We start from the raw sequence: 14,941 nt of genomic DNA, 5'->3' as shown, positions 1-14,941 counted from the left end.
TATTCAAAGTACTGACACATACCTTTTTTTTTGTGTCATGGTGTCTTATACCATAGGATCAAATGTACGGGCTCCTAATCATACTTAGTAGCTCAACCTATCAGCAACAGACTTAGTGGTCAGTCCTCATAGTTTGAGGACTGAGTTGTTATTTCAGTATATTTTTAGTAGTAGAAGTTAGTTTGGGGTTTGTCCCATCAACTCCACCTTCAGACAATTATAGGCTTTCGGACTAGATTATTTTAGATAGATGCTCAGCTTTCAGTATTTATTTACCAGTATTTGATTTTACTTATGAACCTTATGGAAGTTCCAGCCTAATTTTCGCATTATTACAGTATTATTACTTAGTTATTGTAGCAGGTACCAGTAATGAGTTAGCTTGTGGTACTTCGCGATTATGAGCACCGCGGACGTCCGGAGTGCAGACTCGGGGCATTACAGTATATCAACAAGTTAAAGTTGAGCACATGAGACCTGGAGGGTTATATCAAAATATTGTTTTGCCTGAATAGAAATAGGAGGTAATCAATATAGCTTTTGTTACCAGTCTTACTCGATCTTGAAATCAATATGATTTGATTTGGGTCATTATGGATAGGATGACAAAGTCTGCTCACTTCTTTCCAGTGAGGATTACCTTCTCGGTGGAGGATTATGCAAAGTTATATCTTCAAGAGATTGTGAAGCTTCATGGGGTGCCTGTTTTGATTAATTATGATCATAACACGCAGTTTATGTCTTATTTTTGTCAGTCTTTCCAAAAAGGGTTGGGGACGAAGGTGAGTTTAAGTACTGCTTTTTATTCACAGACAGATGGGAAAGTAGAGAGAACTATTCAGATGTTGAAGGATATGTTTCGGGCTTGTGTAATTGATTATGGTGGCAATTAGGTTGAGCATCTACCTTTGATAAAGTTTGTTTACAATAATAGCTATCATTATAGTATTGGTATGGATCTTTTTGAGGCATTGTATGGTAGGTAGAGGTAGGCATAAATACCAAAAAACAAAAATACCGAACCGAACTGAATCATTTTGGTTTTTTGATTTCGGTTTTTTGATTCGGGTTTGTTTTTTTTTACAATTTATGTATTTTGGTTCGGGTTACGGGTTTTAGGTTCACATAATTTGGTTTTTCGATTTAAACCAAAATTTTTAATATACTTTTTTTAATTATATAATATATATTCCTATCTAATTATCGGCCATTTGTCCTACATCAAGACAATTTGCACACAAAGAAATGTACTACTATTTTAGATATTTTATTCAAATTATCTGAAGATTTGGTATATATGGGCTACTTCCATTTTTTAAAACAAATATCATGTATAAACTATATCATGATGAGTTCTTTTTTTGTTGTTATATATAGTATTGTAATTAATTGATAGAGTTTAGATTCAATATGCTAGTGTGCATATAATTATGTGTATATTGTAATATTGGTCTTATGAAAGCCAGATAGTGATCTCAAGCCAAATGGAACATAGTTGTAGGCTAACTGGCTAAGAGTATCCCTTTTGATTATTCCAGAAGTAAGTATCCCTTTTGAGTTTTGAGAGTCCTGCCTTTTTTTTCCAGTGTTAAAGTATCTGTAGGCTATACATATTACTCCAGTTTTTATTATAGTGAAAAACTTTGGTATATTTTATAGCATCGTGTACTTTTTTATTTGAAAGAAGACAAGACCAAAAAACCAAAATTATTAAACCAAAATTTATATAAATTGAATCGAACCGAACAAATTTGGTTCGATTTTCAGTTCGTATAATTTATATAAACTAAATCCGAAATGAAGTACCGAACTCCCACCCCTAATAGTAGGAGGTGTAGATCTCCTATTGGTTGATTTGAGCTTGGGGAGGTGAATATGCTTGGTCCCGACTTGGTTTACTAGGCTATGGAGAAGGTAAAGGTAATTCGAGATAGGCTTAAGGCTGCTCAAAGTCGCTAAAAGTCCTATGCGGATGTTAGGAATAGAGAATTAGAGTTTGAGATTGGATATAAGGTATTCCTCAAGGTATCTCCCATGAAGGGAGTTGTGTGGTTTGGTAAGAAGGAGAAGCTCAGTCCCCCGTATGCTGGTCCTTATAAGATTCTGCAAAGGATTGGTAATATTGCTTACGAGTTGGAGTTACCTTCTCGCTTGAGCTTGGTTCATCCAGTATTTCATGTCTCCATGTTGTGGAAGTGTCTTGGTGATCCTTCTTCGATTGTTTCTTTGGAGGGGTTAGGTACTAGGACTCTTTGTCTTACGAAAAGGTCTCAGTTGAGATTTTGGATTGGTAGGTTCGTCAGTTATGGACCAAAGATATTGCTTTGGTTAAGGTTCTATGGCGAAACCATCATATAAAAGAAGCTACATGGGGAGCGGAGGAGGACATGAGTCCAAGTATCCATATCTATTTTCTGCTCTTGGGATTTGTGCGAAATGTATATGTCTTCAACGTATCTTTATTTATAATTTTGTTAAAGGAAAGATTAACATCTTTGCCTCTTTGTTTTCAAACTTTGTTAAAGATTAGAAATAAATTTGATAATACAAATGACTCATACGTGTGGTTACCCCTACCTTATCCGTCGTTTGGGGACGAATGTTTCTAGTAGGGGAGACTGAAACACCCTGGTTTCTGTAGCTTAGAAAATTTCTTGGAATTTTGCTCTCTGGGCCCAATATGACTAATAGGTATGATCCATATATTAGGATATGAATGCTATGGTCTAGTCGTATGTTGACCAGTGTTGGTTGATGGGATGGATTTTGGTCACCGGAATGGGTACAACTTGGTGGTACGAGTCGTATAGTTCGATACGAATCGTTTGGTTCCTTTACTTAACCTTAGACTTGGTAACTTAAGTAAGATCTAAGTATGAGTGGCTCACTAAGAGTCGTAATCCAGGGTACGAGTCCTACCAGGGACTCGTATGGTGGACAGTGTTCAAACCTTCTGCAATTTTATCTTGCTAGGGATATGGGTGAAGGGTACGGATCGTATGCTGCCAATACAACTTGGGTAGAATGAGTCGTACACTGGACAGTGTTGGGTCTAAGGGTTAAGGCTTAGGATATGAGTAGTGGGTACCACTCATATCAAAGGGTACGACTGTGAGCATCAGTCGTACCGCTGTGACGAGATTTTTGTGCAAATTAAGTAGGGGTATTATGGATATTTCTTCACTTACCCTAATAAGGCACCATGACTTCTAACTCACTTGGGAGGCTATTTACCTTATTATTCTATTCATTAATACTTAGAAACTCTTCCTAAACACTCTATAATTCTCTCAAGAGCTTTTGGGCAAGGAAGTTAGGGTTTCAACTAGAGGACTAAATTGGGGATCTTGTTGGTGATTTCTCTCCGTCTACTTTGTCAATTAAGGCATATTATCTTCCCTCATTGTTAGTTCCAATTAAAGGCATGGTTTTATACAATGTTTTTATGATTTGAATGTTGTATGATTTTGGGTTCTCAAAAATAATTTGGGGTTTTCAGTTATAAATGCTTGGTTATGGTTTTCTCATGTTTTAATTATGCTTTTATATGCATTAATGGTGGTTTTGGATAATTGGTTGCATGGGAATGGTTCTTTGGTAATGGACTTTGGTTTTGGAAATACTATGCCCCCAATGTGTTTTATAAATGCCTTTAACAAAGTTTCCACTATAATATTGGTTTTTCAATGGAACTTATGCATGGTTTAAACTTAGTAATGGAACCCTAAATGATATAAATGGTTTTAAATAGATTGGAAAGGTCTTGGTGTCCATGGTTTTGGTTAATTAAAAATTATGAAGGGTACATGGAATCCCTTAAACCTATATATGATTGGCTATGGACAAATCTTGCAAGTATAGTCAGTATGACGATACCACTACTAATGGCCTTGATTAATAAATGGTTAATGGATTGGTTGGTTGTTTGATAATGATTTTAATTGGGCAATAACGACAGGGTATATAGCAAAGTCGTGGTAGGTGGAGGTCCCGGGGAAACCAAAACTGGAAACTCATATTTACCGATGTGAGGTTTGGTCCAAGTGACCGTGCGCATGATGTCACACTTTATATTTGAGGGATGTAATAGTCATCCCAGGATTTCTTCCCTGGTCGTGCGGCTTCACGCACTGGGGCCCTTTCAACAGGGAAAGCTAAACCCATATAGCCCTTGGGTAGTTTAGGACGACAAATCTATACAACCCAGGTAAAGGTTTTAATGGCATGCTAAACCCGATTTCCTTTCCCAACATGGATATATATATATATATATATATATATATATGTATGTACGGTTTGTATGCGTATGGATGGTTTTACTTGATTTTATAAATGACATTATTTTATCCTTATCTTGAGTTCATGCTAGCGTTTACCCGCAAACCCATCTTTAGGCAATTGTAAACCCACGCTATGTAGGAACCAGCTGTTCTACTCCTCCTACATAGTGATTGACTCGAGGGACAGCTGTTGGACTGAAGTGGTGAGCTTTCATCTTTTGAAAGTCTCCATTTCATGTTATGGATATTTTTAAACATTTTGATTTATTTCTAGATAATGATTTTAGCTATGGTTGGGGGCATGTCCCAAACCAAATATTTTTACTCTTTTGGTTAAAGGCTTTGTGGTACTGCTCTAGGTTGAAATGAGTGGGTGTCAGTCGTAGCATTGGTATTGGGGTTGATACCGATTAACGATATTGTTGGTTATTCCATCCTCTTTCATTTTTGGATTAATCATATTATGTTTCGGATCTTATTTGGTTATGGCCTCGTTTATGGTCCTTGGTTCGTAATTCAGCCGACTGAAGGTATGCTAATGGTGGTTGGTTGGGTAACATTGGGTGGTCCCCGGTCCTGGATGGACTTGGGATGCCCATTATGACAAGGCTCCCGGTCGGGTCATGTCAATTTCATAAGCATTTTTTAGAATAAACTCAATTCTCATAGGAAGCAACCTACTTTCATACTCACATAGGTGAAATCTGTCAAGGGCGGTCCTGTAATTTTGACATCCCAATTATACGAGATACAGAAAGCGTTCTCTAACTCAACCTCCATAAATCATTACAGAAAATGCACCCATATCATAGGAAGGGATAAAATGATAGTGCATTATAGAACAAGTCATCATATGATTCGTTTTTAACTGAACCTGGTTATAGGATCTTTAGTTCCCAGGTTGGGTTTCCTCATATTCAACTCAGATTTTTTAGCTTCAATTTCTTCCCCCTCGATGTAATTCAAACCATTTTCTTACTAACGCCTTAATCTATAAATATGCAAGATTATCACAAAGTTAACACAATTAATATTGATATATCGTTGATCAATACGATCTTACAACATTGTGTTTTTATCCTTGTGGTCTGAATTTACCATTATAATAATAGTTTAAACTTTACAAAAATATTGGTGCTATCACAATAACTCAAAACTAGAGAAATTAATTTCTCAAAATAAAGTGATTGATCGATTCATTTTTTCACTAGTTTAACCTAAAATAATTAGTTCAACCTCCATAATAGAGTTATCAAATAATAATTTGCTTTTACATTCAATAAATAATCCTAAGTTTTTTTCATTTCACCAAAAAATAATTTAGCAGAATATTTTTTCCTTATAAAACAAGCCTCAACTTTGTACCAAGTAAATGCACCCAGTTTGCTTGTATCTGCTAAGTACTTTTAGTACATACATATTGTTGACACCTAATTTTTGCCCTCCGCAATTCAATTTAATTTCGAGTTTCTTCAATTTTAAAATAAAATCGCAACAATTATTTTGTTCAAATGAATGCTAGTTTAAATTAATTATTCAATTCAATTTTATCATTTAATTAATGATTATACATTTCTCGCATTTTTATATACGAGAGTGTATAAATTTTGTTATTTAAATGAACGTTTTCATTAAAATTAGATTTTTTTTATTGATTAAACTTGAAAATTATTTTAAATAAATAAAATATTGGTTTTAAATATGATTTGCTCTCAAAATATTTTATTTGGAGCAATATTTGTTGGATTTTTATCAAATCTCGAGGTTAATTTGTTACTTGATTCGTGCCAGATTGCGATTCAATTTAGCGAACGAATTAAATATGACCTCAATTGAAATCAAATTGGCCCCAATTGTAATGCAATTGACCAATAGATATTCAATTTGGTTATAATTTAAATAAGTCATTTAAATTGTAATCCAATCTTAATCCCCAAAAATTATCATTTCCTAATTGGGATTATTTTGATCCAATTTAACCCTTTTTAGTTCATAAGCATTATGAACTAAAAAGGGTAGTTCATAATGCTTGTATTTCTGTACTTCTGTTTGTTTGTTATCTCTTTGAAATATAGAATAAGAGACCAATGAGTTCGTCAAAAGTCCCGAAGCATCGATTCAATAAGGTCGGCTAAAGCTTCTGACTTTACTATTTTTGCACAACTTGATCAAAAGAATGGAAGATTTGGTTCAGGACTTTTAGTTTTTTTTTTATTAGGTATAGTTGGTTCCATGCTTGAAATCATTTGAAAACTTGCTTCCTTTTGATTACTTTGACACTTTAAAAGGATTTTATTTAATTTGTTGTTAGTATTTAGATTGTTCCCTCTTTCTCTTTTACTTATTCACTATCAGTTACCCTTTCCCCTCAAATAGGTTAGGTTGGGAGGTTGAATCACTGTGTGAGTGATGAATCTCTATATGTTACAAGATCCTTCTATTTTTTGTCGTTGGTCGAACTATAGTTGCGTTTTGTGACAATTTTTATTATGTTTTCCTATTGTGCTTGAGTTCCTCATAATGTCGCATATGCTTTTGGGTTCAGCAATAAGACTTGATAAATTAATTTAATATTTTTGTTGATTAAACGAATTAGGTGTTTCGGAAGTTACTCCAAACGATGCTCATGTTTCAAAATACAATGCTCGGAACCGTAGCGGATAAATATTGCCTTTTAGCTTGCTAGAATGAGTTGAATTTGAGCAAATTTCAAATCATGTATTCGGATTGCCAATTTTGAATCGCTATTAATTCATCTTCTATTAATATAGAATTCTTTGGTCTATATATGCTTCTCTCTAAATTCTTGAATCATTTTTATATTATGCGTGTTGGTTACAAATATGGAACGAGTATTAATTTCTTTATCTCTTTCTTTGCCGGAACCCGCTTGGGAGTCCAATTGGGCTCTTTTCTCTTGCTTTACATAATGGTCCATTGAGGCCCATCCTCTAGAAGACTTTGAAAGCCGATCACATAGCATATGGACGCAAGGAGTTGAGAGAATGAAAACGGGTTAAAGTCTCATTCTTGAAGCAATGACGAGACCCAAGTCTCATTTCTATTTATTCATCTGTCGTCGTTATTTATTTATGGTTTTCATATTTTTTTTATGTATTCTTTAATTATTTATTTCGACCTAGAAGCCAAAGTTATACTTAATGCAGGTGAAGCAAGACTCGAGCCAAGGGCTCGAAAACTAGATTAGGACAGGTGATACGAGTCAAAGGCCCAATTAGATTAGGACAAGTTTTGTTGGTTTGGACCCAGTGGCCTAAATCATTTACTTTCTCCTCCCTTTTCCCGTTTATGTGTTTACTTGTTTATTTAATTTGTGTAGACTTAGTTAAAATCCGTATTAAGTCACCTAAAATTGTTTTACACAAATCCTTTCTAAAAACCAATCACTTTTCAACAAATTAATCTTTTAGAAGTTAATCAAAGACGATTTTCAAACAGTCTGGATAACCGCAAGTTAACAGACGTTTTAGGTGCCTAACACCTTCCTAAAATGTTAATAAGAACCGCTTACTCAGAATCTCTTAACTTAAACGATTTTTCTATTTTGGATCGTTTGAAGTAACTCTCTAAAGGTTTCTTAATTCCTTTTCAAAATTAAGTGGCGACTCTCTTTCAAAAGCCAAAATTTCTGCAAAACACATATTATCATGCTAAGTGCAATTAACCACATATCTCATTTATTTTATTAGAGTAGCAAACTCCTTTTTTCATTTGTTGCACCACGTTCACATATTTGAATCAAAAGGAGTTGCATGACTCATACAGTCAACAAAGTTGTATTTCACAAATTTTCACCATAATGTGACATGCCAAGGAAAAGTCCAGCACATAATTTAGGTATTTTTCATTCATAGAAGGAAATTTATCTCACCCAAATATTTATTAAAATATTAGATAGAAAGTTTTTTATCTTTCTTCCGCAAGAAGTAGAAAAGTTTTTTTACCTTTTCTTTGCTTGAGTTGAGCAAGTAGAAAAATATTTTACTCTTCATCTTCTCCCTTTCATCTATTGAAGAGACTATTGTCGTTGAGATATCCCATCTTGATATCCATAATTTTTTAAACTGTAACAAAATATAAATCTCCTTAAAATTATTGATGTAATATACCACAAATTACAATAATTATTACAGTTGAAATAAAATGAACAAAAATGATGAAAATAAGATAATCTTCTTCTTGCCTGAGGCGCGAATATCTCGCTCTCTTTAAGGAGATTCAATCCCACTGCGACATAATCTACACTAATCCAGCAATATATCTCTTGACTTGTCCCCTCCAGAATACAATAACCTATCAATGATGTACAATTCAAGCAACTCCGGATTAGTTGAAGAGTTTAAAGCTCCCCCATAAGAACACTCTCATTCAACATATAAAACTTTTTTTATAGCGAATATAGTTAATAACTTAGAATATTTTTTTTGTCTCAACTCTATCTTTCACTAATATAATTACTCTTTTCTGTATAGTGAATATAGTTGATAACTTAGAATATTTTATATGTCTCAACTCTCTCTTTCACTACTACACATAATAATATTTTCCCACACTTATCATCTTTTTCTTCTCATATCTCACAATATACTCCAACTCATCTCTTTTCTTCTCTTTTCCACAGCAAAGGAAGAGACACCACTATTTATAGGTGAGGAATTCATATCTATATTAAATAGGAAGAATGTGGTGCAGTAAAGTGGATACATGAATGGTCTTTAGGTTACAAGAGTTACAATAGTAATGGGATAGACTAATGGTAGAAGTTACAAGAACTAAATGTCACATTCTGCCATAAAATAATGAGTAAAATAACGTGACATGTTACAAGAACTAATGATCATTTAGGTACAAGAATATAGATGGCCAAGTTCATCCAACAATCAAGTAATCAAAGGTCATATTCTTCCACAAACTAATGTGAGTAATGGCAAATAATGTCACCATGAATATAGACATTCAACACAAATAGGAAATGATATAATTATGTACTTTAATATTTTAATTTAATATTAAAATACACCAACACGTTGAAATGATACTAAATTTTACAAAAACTCACAAGCCAATAACTATAGAACTGCACCTACAATTACACCAAATAGAATTCAATAAAGCCTACAAACCCTTTTTGACCAGTTGCCTCCTTTTATGCACATATAGAATTTTGTCCTTATATGCTTTTCTCATGTCCTCCTAATTTTCGTTTTTTTTAATTCTTAATCTATAATCTCAATCTTATATACTCTGAATTCAATTATCAATGTTTCATGTTATTGTGTTATACAGAGGGCAGATTTTTGTCAAGGAATATTATAATGGAACTATGAAGGTAATCTTTGTTGGTTTAATTTAATTTTTTATAGATTTGAATCTATATTTTTTTAAGGAAAGAAGTACACATGGCAACTTTTTTTGATAGATTAAATTTATAGAAGAGTGTCAAAATAGTAGAACTAATTATCTGTAGAAAGAAACATATTTTGACTTTCTTATCAATTAGAAAGAAAAAAAGAAGAGATTTGTTTCATGATTTACGAGGTAAGGGCTTTGGAAAGAAGGTGATAGTTTTGAAAAAAAGATTTATCGATAAATGCAAAAAATTGGTGATATCATTATTTCGTTCTACTTCTGTCCTAATTATTTCATCTTCTTTAGGTTTCTTTGGAGGAATTTTCTATTAGAGAAGAAGTTGTGAGGTTGTGAGGACTCATGAAGTTCTAGATATTGTTTGTGTACTACTTTTGAATTTGGCAGTGATGAATATCTTGGAATAAATGGGGTTGGCTTTGGGTTATGCTTTGCGTTTTTTCTTGATTTGTCTCTGAATACTTTATTAAGTACGTGGATAGTGAAATAAAATAGTCCCATGAAATATTTTTATTTATCCTATTTAGTGTTAATAACCTTTAATGTATTACATTTTTGTCATCATGTCAATTTTTAAAATAACTACAACAATTAAGATGAGATTTTCATTTATTTTTAAGATTTATAATAAAATTTTTGCCTCGTATTTCATTACAATATTTTTCTTGGTAATATTGAATTACTTGATCTTTCAAACTTTAATAATAGTGATAGTGTCATATTTATGGTCTTGACCGTCGAAAATATGTAAAAAAATTTCTGATTGTTCTTTTTTTTAATTGTCAATGTTAGTACATTTAAGTCATATGATTTTATTTTCTTCTGAAAAGTGAAGGACTAAAGGTTAAATATAACTTAACTATTCCTGGCTTTTACTTTTATGAAAAATGCACTTTTGTCTAGCGAATACAAAAGATGAGGCATATAATTGTTTAAATTGAGCTTGATATTAAATAATGTCTACTGGGCAGTTTTGTTGCATGAGCTTCTCATGATTATTAGTTCAAATATGACCGTTTTGTAAATTTATTATTGTGCATTATGATCGTGTGAAGCGTGGATGGTTTTATTATTTTATTAGAATAAATAATACATGTATTAGGTATGATATTATTTAACTTCTTGTTTGGTAAGAATTTTGAACCTATATAATTAATATACGTCTTTGTTATACACTCATTCAGTATTATGGAGTGTATAACTACGACATTCCTATACATAATATTAGTAATACCAATATTTTAATACATGGAATAAGTACAGTTAAAGATAAAAATATCAAGTCCCTCCAATTCTTTTCAAAATCCTTTTTAGTTTTTTAGGAAACTTTCAAGAAAAAAAGATTTTAAAATATTTTATTTGTTATTTGTTGTTGATTACCAGCTGAAATATTTTGGGAGTAATGGATGAGAAGGTGACCTTTTTTATATAGCGATGCTTTTACACTTTTATTTTTTGTGATGGTAAATTTTCTTTCATTATCAAAAACATAATTATTAGTCTATATAGCAAAAGATATTGACATGAAATAAGTAATAGAGTGACCCAAAAAAGAATTTCTATACTGAATTTTCAGAATATACATGTATAAATAATGAGAAAATAGTCAAAAGCCCCCCAACCTTTATCCCAAATCTCAATAACCTTTATCCCAAATCTCAATTACATACTTATAATTTGCAAGGGTCCTATGACCCCCTGAACTATTTTAAAATTAAATTATTACCCCTCAACGCTGACATAGCAAGAGAGTGTGTTTCAATCATTTTAAAAGAGAATGAGAACGAAAATAATTTCTTAAAAAAATATTTTTAATATTTCTTTAAATATATATATATATATATATAATTTTAATTATTATTTTTATTTCTTCTTCATTTCTTCTTCTTCCATTCTCCTTCTTCTTCAGTTTTTCTTCTTCTTCTTCTTCAATGACATCCAAAAACTCATCAATGACATTTCTTCTTCTTCTTCTTCTTCTTCTTCATTTCTTCTTCCATTCTTATTCTTCTTCTTTAATAGCATTCAAGAACTCATCAATGACATTTTTTTTTCTTCTTCTTCAATAGCATCCAAGAACTCGAATTACGTGAGAATGTTGAATCAATTCAGATTGAAAGTAAGTTAGATTTTTACTATGCAAATAGTCACAGACAGTAAGTTAGATTTTTGCAAGGAAGAAAGTATTTTTCACCGTATTTTTATTTCTCCTAGAGAACCAATAAAAGTAAAAACTAATTATAGTGGTAACTGGAGAAACTTATTGAAATTTGGGGCTGAAAAAAGAGCAAGTTTGCTGGCGGAGTGAAAATGAATGAGCTTTTAGACGGGTAGATATTCCATTTTAAAATAGTTTTGGGGGGTAATAATTCCATTTTAAAATAGTTCAGGGGGTCATAGGACAATAAAAATATTTAATTTACTACCAAGCATTCGACCAAGTGCTATTCATAAATAACCATAACATGCGGAACTTGAGAAAGATTAAGGACAATTTATGCATATGTTTTTGGTAGGCTCATTGAGCTCACGATTGATTTGACTATTTCTTTCTTTTCCTTATTTTGTTTATAATCTTAATTTTATTTCTCTATAATCACATAATATGGATCATGTCTTTTTGTTTATCAAGATGATATTTAATATTTCTCCTAAATATTTAAGTGAGAATACTAAAAGAAAAAATATTTTTATTTTTAAGAATGAGTAACAAAGATTTGCTACGGAAGCACAAAAAGCTATAAAACATGAAGAACAGTTTTATAAATAAATAATTTTTCTTTAGAAATATAATAATGCACATTATTTTTAATACATCAAATCAAACATCAATTAAGAAATATTTTCAGTATAACTAATCGCGATATTATTAATTTCAACATTAATAATAATGTCAGTATTAATAATACATCCTATTCAATACTATTTTTATATACTATACCAAACGATCCTATAAATGTGTAATGTAAGATAAAATAAGAAATTAAAATGAGTTTTTCTTAAAAAAGAAATCAAATAAATTGAGGGTAAGAGGAGGAAAATGGAAAAGGGAATAAAGCGAGAATTGAATCCTGTGGAACAACCTTAATGCCAACCAATTAAGTTAACTATAGGTTAATTAATAATGTAAAAAATATAATATGAGTATAATATATTTTTAATTAAATAAATAAACAGAAGAGAAACAACACATAAAATAGAAGTGGAGATAGGCGGGTGATATATACGACTATATTTTAACAAATCAGGACACTACTTCCTCGGAGATACTCCCATCATCGTTTCAGATTTGCCCTAGTTCTCATTACCGAACTGATTCTCCATTTCTGGTAAGCTTTTCTCCCCAAATTCTTCATCTAGGGTTTTCCGATGCCAATTACTTCGACTATTTTTGTGTCTATTTCAAAATTTTAGGGCATTATTAACTTGAAATATACCCTACCAGATTGATGAAAAAGTAAGCAAACCAAAGTGAGCGCGATGCCGTAGTTTATATCGGACGAGGAATATGAACGGTCTCTTGGGTTTAGAAATCTAAATGCCCCAATAAGCTTAAGATTTTTCTTTGGCTCATGCTCCACCAGAGACTTCCTACTGCGAGTTACCTCAACCACTTAGGCATGTCTATCTCCCCCTACTACAAGCATTGCCCCAACACAAAAGAAGATATCACTCATATCTTCTTCCAATGTCCTAGGGTAATAACTTTTTGGAACAATATGGCCACCATTAGTAACTCAATTGCTAGCTTTGACTCAAGCTCCCTAAACACCTCTAACTGGACCACCACTTAAAAAGCAATTGGTGCAAAAGCTTTTAATCAATGGTTAAATTGGATATCCATCCTTCCCTTCTGCATGTGGAATATCTGGTTAAGTAGAAATGAAAATCTTTTCAACCAGAAAGTAAATCCCATCTCCACCCAAAAAACTATTGCTTTTACGACTGAATTCATCACGATCACTGGAGAACCTAACCATAATAGTAGGGTTTCAACCACAGTTTACCTCAAATGGCTCCTACCCATCCAAGGTACTTATAAACTAAATACTGACGCCAGTGTCAAAAGCCAACCGGGAAGGGGCAAAATTGGTGGAGTCTTTAGAGTCATAAGGGAGATTGGATTCTAGGCTTCACTAAGGTTTTTCCCTATGTTAATGTTCATCAAGATGAACTGCTTGCCATTCTAGAAGGCCTTAGGATTGCCCTAGACAAACACCTGACTCTACTAAAAATAAACTCTGACTTTTCTGCTGCAATTAACATGATCCTCTCTAACCACCTTGGTTATTCTAACATCATTTCGGAGTGCAAATACTTACTGCAAAAGCTGGGGACCCCAACACTCAGACACACATGTAGGGAACAAAATAGCGTTGCAGATGTATTAGCAAGAAGTAACAACATTGAGGATGCCTCTTCTGATCGGTTGCAAATTTTACCATCACCATCACCACTGTATGCAATGCATGCTCTTGTAGCAGACAAAGAAAAAAACGTTTTCCCTAGAAGGACTGGAACCGTTAGGGGTCATTTGGTAGGCCGTATTAGGAGAAATAGTTCATGTATTAAGTATGGTATTGATTAATACTATGTTTGGTAGGATTTTGAACCAATGTATTACTAATACCATGTATTAGTTATACACTCTACATGGTATTATAGGGTGTATTACTAATACATCACATATGGTGGTATTAGTAATACATGGATTTTAATACCGTGGATTAGTATGTATAAAGACAAGAATATCCCTCAAATTCTTTTAAATATTTTTTATTTTCTTAGTTTTATTTTTTATATTTGTACTAATAAATTTATTCAAATAAATTAGTTTACAAATTTTATTATTATTTACAAAAATGTCCCCAAATTTCTTTATTTTTTTCTAAATCTTTTTCAATCTATTCAGTATGAGTTACTTCTTTTCAATTTATCAAAATAATAATATCTCTCCAAATAATTTTAGTTATAAAAAAAACTACTCCATTAACTCAAAAAAATATTTATTGGTCAAAATCTGAAAACAAATTGCATACAAGCTTTAATTTTGTAATAGAATATCCATAAATAAAAATATTTTTTTTACTTAGTTTTAACACTCTATAGAATACAATTTTATTTTAATAATGATTTTATTGTCTCATCCAAAAGTTATACATACCTCCCTCCAACTTAAAAACAACACAGAGTGGGACAACAAGCAAATGACGAACAAACAAAGAAAAGATAATAAAAAAAAAAATTTTGTAAGTGAATGATTAAATTTTGAA

This window comes from Capsicum annuum, chromosome 6, assembly GCF_002878395.1.
Source record: "Capsicum annuum cultivar UCD-10X-F1 chromosome 6, UCD10Xv1.1, whole genome shotgun sequence".
Classification (NCBI taxonomy): domain Eukaryota; kingdom Viridiplantae; phylum Streptophyta; class Magnoliopsida; order Solanales; family Solanaceae; genus Capsicum; species Capsicum annuum.
This window is presented reverse-complemented; position numbering follows the sequence as displayed.